The 7,772-nt window shown below is 39.8% G+C and overlaps 1 pseudogene; it reads left to right on the top strand.

Annotated features, from left to right (window-relative positions):
- The first annotated feature begins 415 nt into the window (after window positions 1-415).
- LOC147431808 (uncharacterized) lies at window positions 416-1,543 on the top strand (annotated as a pseudogene).
- Window positions 1,544-7,772: the final 6,229 nt, after the last annotated feature.

The raw sequence follows: 7,772 nt of genomic DNA, 5'->3' as shown, positions 1-7,772 counted from the left end.
TTTTGGGAAGGCCTTTCATGAGGAAATTCAAGATGATCCAGGACAGGGGCTACAAATATTTGTACCTCCGTCAAGAGAGCGCGCTCACGAGGGTCAATCTTAAGAACCATAAATATAGAGACGTCTCTAAATCACCAATAGAAGAGTGGACTCAAAGGATTCCATGTCAGAGGATAGAGTGGACCTATGGATATGCGGTGCTTCAACCAACAACTTTCACCTTAACGGATCAAAGTGTGAGAGATGCTCAAAGGATGACATGTATACACCATTACCCTTTCCTGAGCACCTATTAGATCCCCAAGAATGGATCCAGGTCTTAGCCACTTTGGATGTCTACGCTGTGCCAAAGCAGACTCAGTTTTGTGACATTGATGGCAATGACATTGTCCCTATACGAATGATGAGGGTCTATATGGATTCTGACGATACAGACTCGGACAATAACAGCTCTATTGAAGAGTACTATGAAATAGACCATACTCCCAACCAAAGAAAAATTCATGAGATGCAACGGAAACGTCATGTTTCTTTGCAGAATAACGCTGAAGAGAGGCAAATTGGAAATGCCTTGCCAACAACATTATCTTGGCCCCAGCAAAAACTACAGAGATCTCATCAAGCAATCTAGGCACAATACCAAAACACTGAATACAGTTCGTTTACAAGATTTCTACATACCCTTACGAGTATGAGGATGAGAAGGGGAACTTTTACCAGGTTGTTAAAAAGGCATGTCAAAATGTTGATCCACCAAGTGTAGTGTTGCCATTACCTCGATTTAGTCATGGGAATGGGAAGCTAACTCTTCTGGATGACTACGGCAATGAATATGAGATGGTACAACTTCCTAAGAGTATTGAGCACTCAGGGAAGGGGGAAGATCCTTCTTCTATGTCTCCTCTGAGAGCATCATTGGGTGTTCCACCGAGTTTTGACCAAGCAAAGACTCAGGCCACCAATGATTCCCATGCACCAATGTCGCCTATCTCAAAGGTCATAGAGGAAAGAACAAACCAAGTGAACAAATACTCACATATAAAGATCACTCTTGTGTTTGAAAAGACGATTGTGTTTGTGTCTGCAAACGTAGATCCTAAAAGGAGTCAAAGCATAGTGTCCTATGAAGTTTGGGAAGCATTGGGTAAGCCGACTCTAACTCCTCTAGAGCCACAAGATAGAGAATGCATGGAATCTATAATCTTGAAAGTCAAAATACAATTGCAGCCCATGTATTGTACTTTTCATCTTGCCAACCCATGTAGGACAGCCGAACATGTCACTCTAGGATGGTATTGGATGTGTCGAACAGATTACCAAGAGGACAAAAAGGACAATGCCTATACTGTGAAGGTAAATTCTGTAACCCTTACAGGAAAGAAGTACAAAGCAGCCCAAATCGGTTCAAGAATCAATCTCTTCGGAATGCTTCTTCAATGGCAATGGTAACTCCCACAGTGGAAGTACAACAATCAACAAAGAAGGTCACATTCAAGGAGCTTGTGATGCCAGTGATTACGATCACTCACGAAGACCATTCTAAGCATGCTAGCATTGAAGTGGGAAAGGCTTTTGAGCCATTGCAAGGCCAAGGAAGGGGGGAGTTACTATCTTCCACACACACTTCAACTTACCATGAAAAAGGCAAAGCTAAAGTGCAATCAACCTTTGTACATCAAGTTCCACATAAGCTCATTAAGGAGTCATTCGCAAGTTCTTCATGGGTAATAAAAGACTCATCTACAAAGGAGTCTCATAATAAGGGGCAACATAAAGTCTATCAGCCGAAGTATCCATCACCAAGAACCCAACAAAGACGACAACCATGACAAGTCTTAATACCGAAACACGTGCTAGAAGCACAAAGACTATGCAAGGATGATGAGCTCAAGTGGGTAGAATGCCAAGCAACAAAAAGCGCACATTCAAGCGGCTGGATTTCTAGTCATCGGTCATTAGAAGCACAAGACTACAACCAAGGAAACAAGGAGTTATGGCTACCAAAGCCAAAGTTCAGAGCATATAAAGTGCCTTCCATAATGGATCTTCAAACACCTGGAGTTCAAAAGCAACAACAAAGAACCCAACAAAAGCGCAAGAAAAGGAGCTCAAAGCCACAAAGAAGACAACCATCCATTCATCAACCTGATCAGTACGTTCAGACTTGGATCCCTAAAGAAATCATATCTCAAATATCAGATAAGGGAAAGAGCCACCTCATATGTATCCTTACAAAAAGAGAAGAATCAAAGGCTTACCAAGAGTGGGTTGTCCCAGAAGATCTCATCCAAGCACAAGGATACTATAAGGAAAACACACTATTGTGGATTCCGAAGACTCTTATTCAAAGCCAATCAAGCCATCAACGTTTTCCAGAAGAAAAACCATGGAAATTAAAGACCACCCAACAATGGAGGCCAGTGACTAGATTCACCATGTCTCATGTCAATCAGACAGATACACCAAGCAAGAACTGAAGTGGGTTCCTAAGAAGATTTCGGTCAACTAGCCGCAAACATCTTCAAAGCCAAACCCAAAGATGCTACAAAAGTGGGTCCCGAAGAGAGCTTCTATAGACAAGCTTGAAATGACTTCCAAGCCAAAATCACCGATGCAACAACGGTGGATACCAAAAAGAAGCTCTACAGTAGCAAGTGCCAAGATCACGACCGCTGAAGCAAACATGAGAGAACCACTACCAAGAGCACCGTCGAGGCTTTCCAGTTCTTCACTCCAATTTTTTATTTGCTACTAACACTTATCTCGGAGTAAATAAAGTCTTGACAAAGTACAATCAAGTCCTCTCTGTGTACTTCAAGACACAAACAGGAAGTCCAAGTTGCCACTAGCCAAACTGGGTTGGAAAACATACGTGTCAGAGTCGGGCACTCTGCAGCCAAAACGGGCTCAGAAATCAGTCCCAGAGCTTCATGTCCTATGTACTCTGTGAATATGGCTTGCATGTACATAATCCTTTCATTATTTTCCATCTTTTGGTGTGCAATAATCTCAAGTTAGAAGAGTTGAGCATAGCTATGACATGTCGCTCATGTAGGTAGCGGTGAGCATAAGTGTTGAAGTCTATTTCTAGCTACTCGAGGGTGGAGAAGGTAAGTTAGGATATACTTTGTGAGTTTGAGATCAGTATCCTCATCTACAAAAGCCACTTGACGGTTTAACGGTCGGACTGCTTTCATCTTCATACTTGTCAGTCATTCTGTTAACGTCTCTAGGACCCATAGCTCCTACGTGCACTGCAATTTCTTTAGACATGCATAGACTATGAGTGCATTTGGGGTATCAAAATCAAGATACATGCATTAGGAACAATTTTGAACATCCAGAGCACTCGAGAGTACACAAAAACAGCAAGAAAATATCAACTGCAACATTCGATAAAATCAATATACGCTCAAATTTTGTGTCAATTTCGGCCATAATTATAGGCCACACTAAAGCGGCTGGTAATTCATCACTGAGCAAGAAAATTTGGAGCTGATTTTACCATGACTTATGGATCCCCTGAAGATCATGCCTACCAAAGGGATTCTCAATCGGCATCCATTTGGTCCTCTCGCCATTCAATTTAGTCACATACTGTTGAAAAACCAGTGAAAAATGGAGTATTTTTCCACTAGAACTGCGATACGGAAAAGAAAAAATGGGTAACTAACAACCTTAAAGGCTCTAGACCCTCTTGGAAGTGTCTAAAGCATGCGTGCAAATCAGCTTCCAATTTGGATCTCATTACCTCTAGCTTTACACGAGCTTTCAGTGAGGTCATCTGAAACTGCCACAATTGGCCAAACACCTATTTTCAAGGCACTGGGATAATTTGTGCAAAAGTCCAAAAGTAGATCTAACCTTATCACCTTCTTCTCAAAGTGATTAAAAATGCCAGGATCTAATCTTATTCAATTTGAAGTTCATTTAATATTTGTTTCAGGGTGAGCAACATGGCCGGTAATCGTTTGTGACTGTATCACATTTCTCTTCGGCCACAGTTTTTGCCAAGATAAAAGGGGCCAGTACTTGATCATTGGGAAATAATTTTTGGAGCTGATTTTACCATCACTTATGGATCCCCTAAAGATCATGCCTACCAAAGGGATTCTCAATCGATATCCATTTGGTCATCACGCCACTTGATTTAGTTCATACTGGTGTCCAAAAAACGCTAAAAACAAGGGGCTTTCCACACAATCTTCTGTCTCCCAAGTGACACACTGGTCAACTTTCTTTCACAGATGGTTGAGAGTATCTTGGGATGCTGAGATACATGCATGTGAATGAGCCCATCAATCAGAGTTCCTCTCATCAGGGTTCGCATCAGTTTTCAGCGAGGTCATCCAAAAATGTCACACCTTGCCAACTGCCTATATCCAGGATGATGGGATAATTCTTACAATTATTTTGCAAGGTGTCTAGCATATTAGATCTGTTATCACAGTGTTTTTGGACATGCAAATCAAACCTCATCCAATTTGGATTTCATTTGCTAATTCTTTATGGGTAGGAAAGCTAGCAGAAAATCATCTACAACACTGCTACCAATGTCTTATTGATGTCAAATCATCATGCTCTTCTAAGCACACCCTTGGCCAAGTTGACCAAATGTAGGAAGCAGGGAGTGAAGCCAGCTTAAGGCTTCTTAGCACAACAAAAAATTTTCAAAATTAGTGAAAGTATACATACAGAACTGGGTAAAAACGGTCAGTTTCAAGATGGTTTTAGCTATTTTGGAGACATGTTAACTCCAAATTCCATCATTTTGAAGAGTGGTTCTAACCAAGCATGGAAAAAGCCTCTTTCTTAGGTCACCCACACATGGTACCACTAAAGAACAAATTAACTACATCTTCTTACAGGTGAAGTACATATTCAAATTGATATCCACTAGTAGGGACTCACCTACAGATGATTTGTAGGTACTTAAAGAGTAATCCTCCTCAACAAAAACCTGTTTTAGGAGTTTGGGAGCTATTAGAGTGCTTCCAAGTGCTCCATGTGCTACATTCACTCCTAGAATAATCCTTCATTACTCTTTTCTTGCACAACATATTGTTTACATCATTGTCAAATCCTTTGAAAGTATATGGGGTGTTTAACTCTTGAACACATGCATTCGACACACTTTTCTGCTTCCACCCTTGCACGAAAGCATAGTAGGACACGGTCTTAAAGATCTCTCCCGCAATAACTCCATACTAAGAACTACAAGTTGAGGGTACCCATTGGGTTTTTTCCCTTGGATACATTTGGTGAAAACTAGCACCACTTCAAATTTCTTTTACTTCGTTCTTCTTTTTCTTTCTTTTTTCAGGAATTTTATAGACTGTCAATGTCAGAGAAAGCAAAAACATTATCCATCAATTTACCAATATATCCAAGAACCGGGAGAGGTGCAAACAAATGCAAACAATTCTGGGACAGGAACGATTCAGCAATGTGATCGAAGAAGTGTACCACTACATCGAGTCTTCAAAGAGAACAGGTTTCAATTTTATGCATGAGCCACTACACTAGCTAATTAGTTTTATTTTGGGTGTAAAAATGGGTTTTAGTCCTAGACTCTTAGAAGACAAATTTTAAACATTTTTATGTAGATACCTTGTATAAAAGATGCACAAGGAGTATGCCAAGTGCTTAGCACCTATGTTTGCATAAAACTATCTTTAGTAGCATTCTTAAATCTAAAATTAGGGGGGAATGTATGATTCATTTTTCATTAATATCTCTTCAAAACACACACACACACAAAACAAAAATATTGCAAAACAAAAGACATAACCTGGCGTCTATTGCCCTACGATATTCTTGGTAGGTTCCTAGGTAACTAGTATACCTTGGACCGATGCCCTAGATTCCTTGAAATAGACCCTAGTTTCCAAGCGACTAATAAGACTATATCGCCATTATTTTTGTTAGTAGGACCTTTGGTAACAAGGGGCCGATGCTCTCACTTTTATGGGGTATATGTTAAAGTCAAATGTGAAAAATTTTAAAAATATAAAAAATCGTGCACACACACTATACTAGAGATGTACTAAAATAGGAATCTGAAAGCATTAGCACCTATTTTTAGAAGTTCGAATGCAATCCAGGGATACTTTATGTACTCACAGGAAACTAAGACTACGGTCATAACCCAATGCATCCAAGTGCATTGACTTTACATAGATATGTTTAGTTCTTTTCCTCCTTAGATCTACTATTAACTCTAAAAATTTTACACACTTTATTAAAACTTAAACCAGCACCATTCACTTGCATGCTCACTTGTAGCATTGTAATTATTGATTTCTTCTTTCTTTTTCAATATGAAGCTTTACTTGTCTCCCATTGTGAACTGCAGCTTCTATCGCACCCAAGGATGTATGCAGTTTAGGAAAGGGAGAATGTTCCGGGAATGCCGGAACAGTGCCGGAACAAAACTCAAGAATGTCAGGAATAGAAGCATAGAGCATGGTGAAAGAGTAAAGATAGTTAAAGAGTCAAGAATGCCAAAATGGGGATAGTGACTATGCCAAAATACGAAAGTATCTAAAACGGAAGCTATCTATTTGGAGCCTCGAACAAAGTCGGAATGGAGTGGTCTTGGGTTCGATGCGAAGTCTATGATGCCAACATTAACTCAAGCACTTAACTTCATCAAGTGGATGTGCATGCTTAACAACAGGAGCATAAATAGATTTTAGCTATTTTTAGCTAAAAATGGAGCATACGGACTCGAATGGACATGTGGGTTTGTTCGTTGCGAAGATAACATTAATACCTTCAATTTGAGCACTCAAGTTCATCAAATGGATGCTCAAGCTAAGAACAACAAATTTAAGTGTAATCAAAACATTTATGCTGCGATTACGCGAATGTGTAAATGGGCACTAGAATGCTTTGTAATTGTTATGGGTCAGTAAAACGGGCTCAAGTGAGTTCCAAGATGTAATGCAAGTAAGTTTAGGGTTTAGCCTTATTTAGCCGGCCGGTCAAGTGTGAGCAACTTTGTAAAAACTCTATATAAGTCACTTTTGTGAGAAGATGTGGATCCACTTATCATTGGGTTGAGTGAGCTATTGAGGAACTTGGCAAAGAGCACTCTAGTACTCCCATTCTCCCATCTTCTCCACTACCTTGTAATCTTTGGAGCTATGGCTTCCATAGCCATAAGCTTGTTAATGCAATGAAGCTGTGTGTTCTCTCTTCTCTTTAATCTCTTTGTATTAAGCTTTGTTGATTCGTTTAAGCTTGCTTGCATGTTAATGTGGGCATTGAAGCCCTTTGATGTTTCTCTCTTTCCTATTCATGCTTGAGCTAGTAATGGAGCTTGTGGGTTTGAGTATAGTTAATTAGTTGTCTTGCTTATTGCTTATGTGTGTTTAGGGGCTCTCTTTCATTGAATGTGTGGGTTTGAGTGTTAGTAGTGAAGGTGTGGGTTTATGCATCATTGCATTCGTTGCTTGTTTGCTTGCCTTGCATTCATGAGTTACTTGCTTATTGCATTTATGGGTAGATAGAACTTGCTTAAGCATTGTGGGTTTGATTAGTAAGAGGGTTAGATTAATGTACTTGCCCATGACGCATTGCTTGCTTGTGTGAGTAGGTAAGATTGATAGGAATGCCATTGGTTATGGGTCCATGCTTATTTAGAAGATTAATTGAGTGAGATGAGATTGAGTACTTATGTGTTTAGGCATAATCTTTGTATGTTAGCAAGTGTTTGAGGATTGCATTAGTTGTGTTGATTGTGTTGGTTGAGAGGTGATTAGTAGACA

This window comes from Adiantum capillus-veneris, chromosome 21 (assembly GCF_014529385.1).
Source record: "Adiantum capillus-veneris isolate H3 chromosome 21, ASM1452938v2, whole genome shotgun sequence".
NCBI classification, from domain to species: domain Eukaryota; kingdom Viridiplantae; phylum Streptophyta; class Polypodiopsida; order Polypodiales; family Pteridaceae; genus Adiantum; species Adiantum capillus-veneris.
Note: the sequence above shows the minus strand (reverse complement) of the source record. Positions and strands in the feature narration are given on the sequence as shown.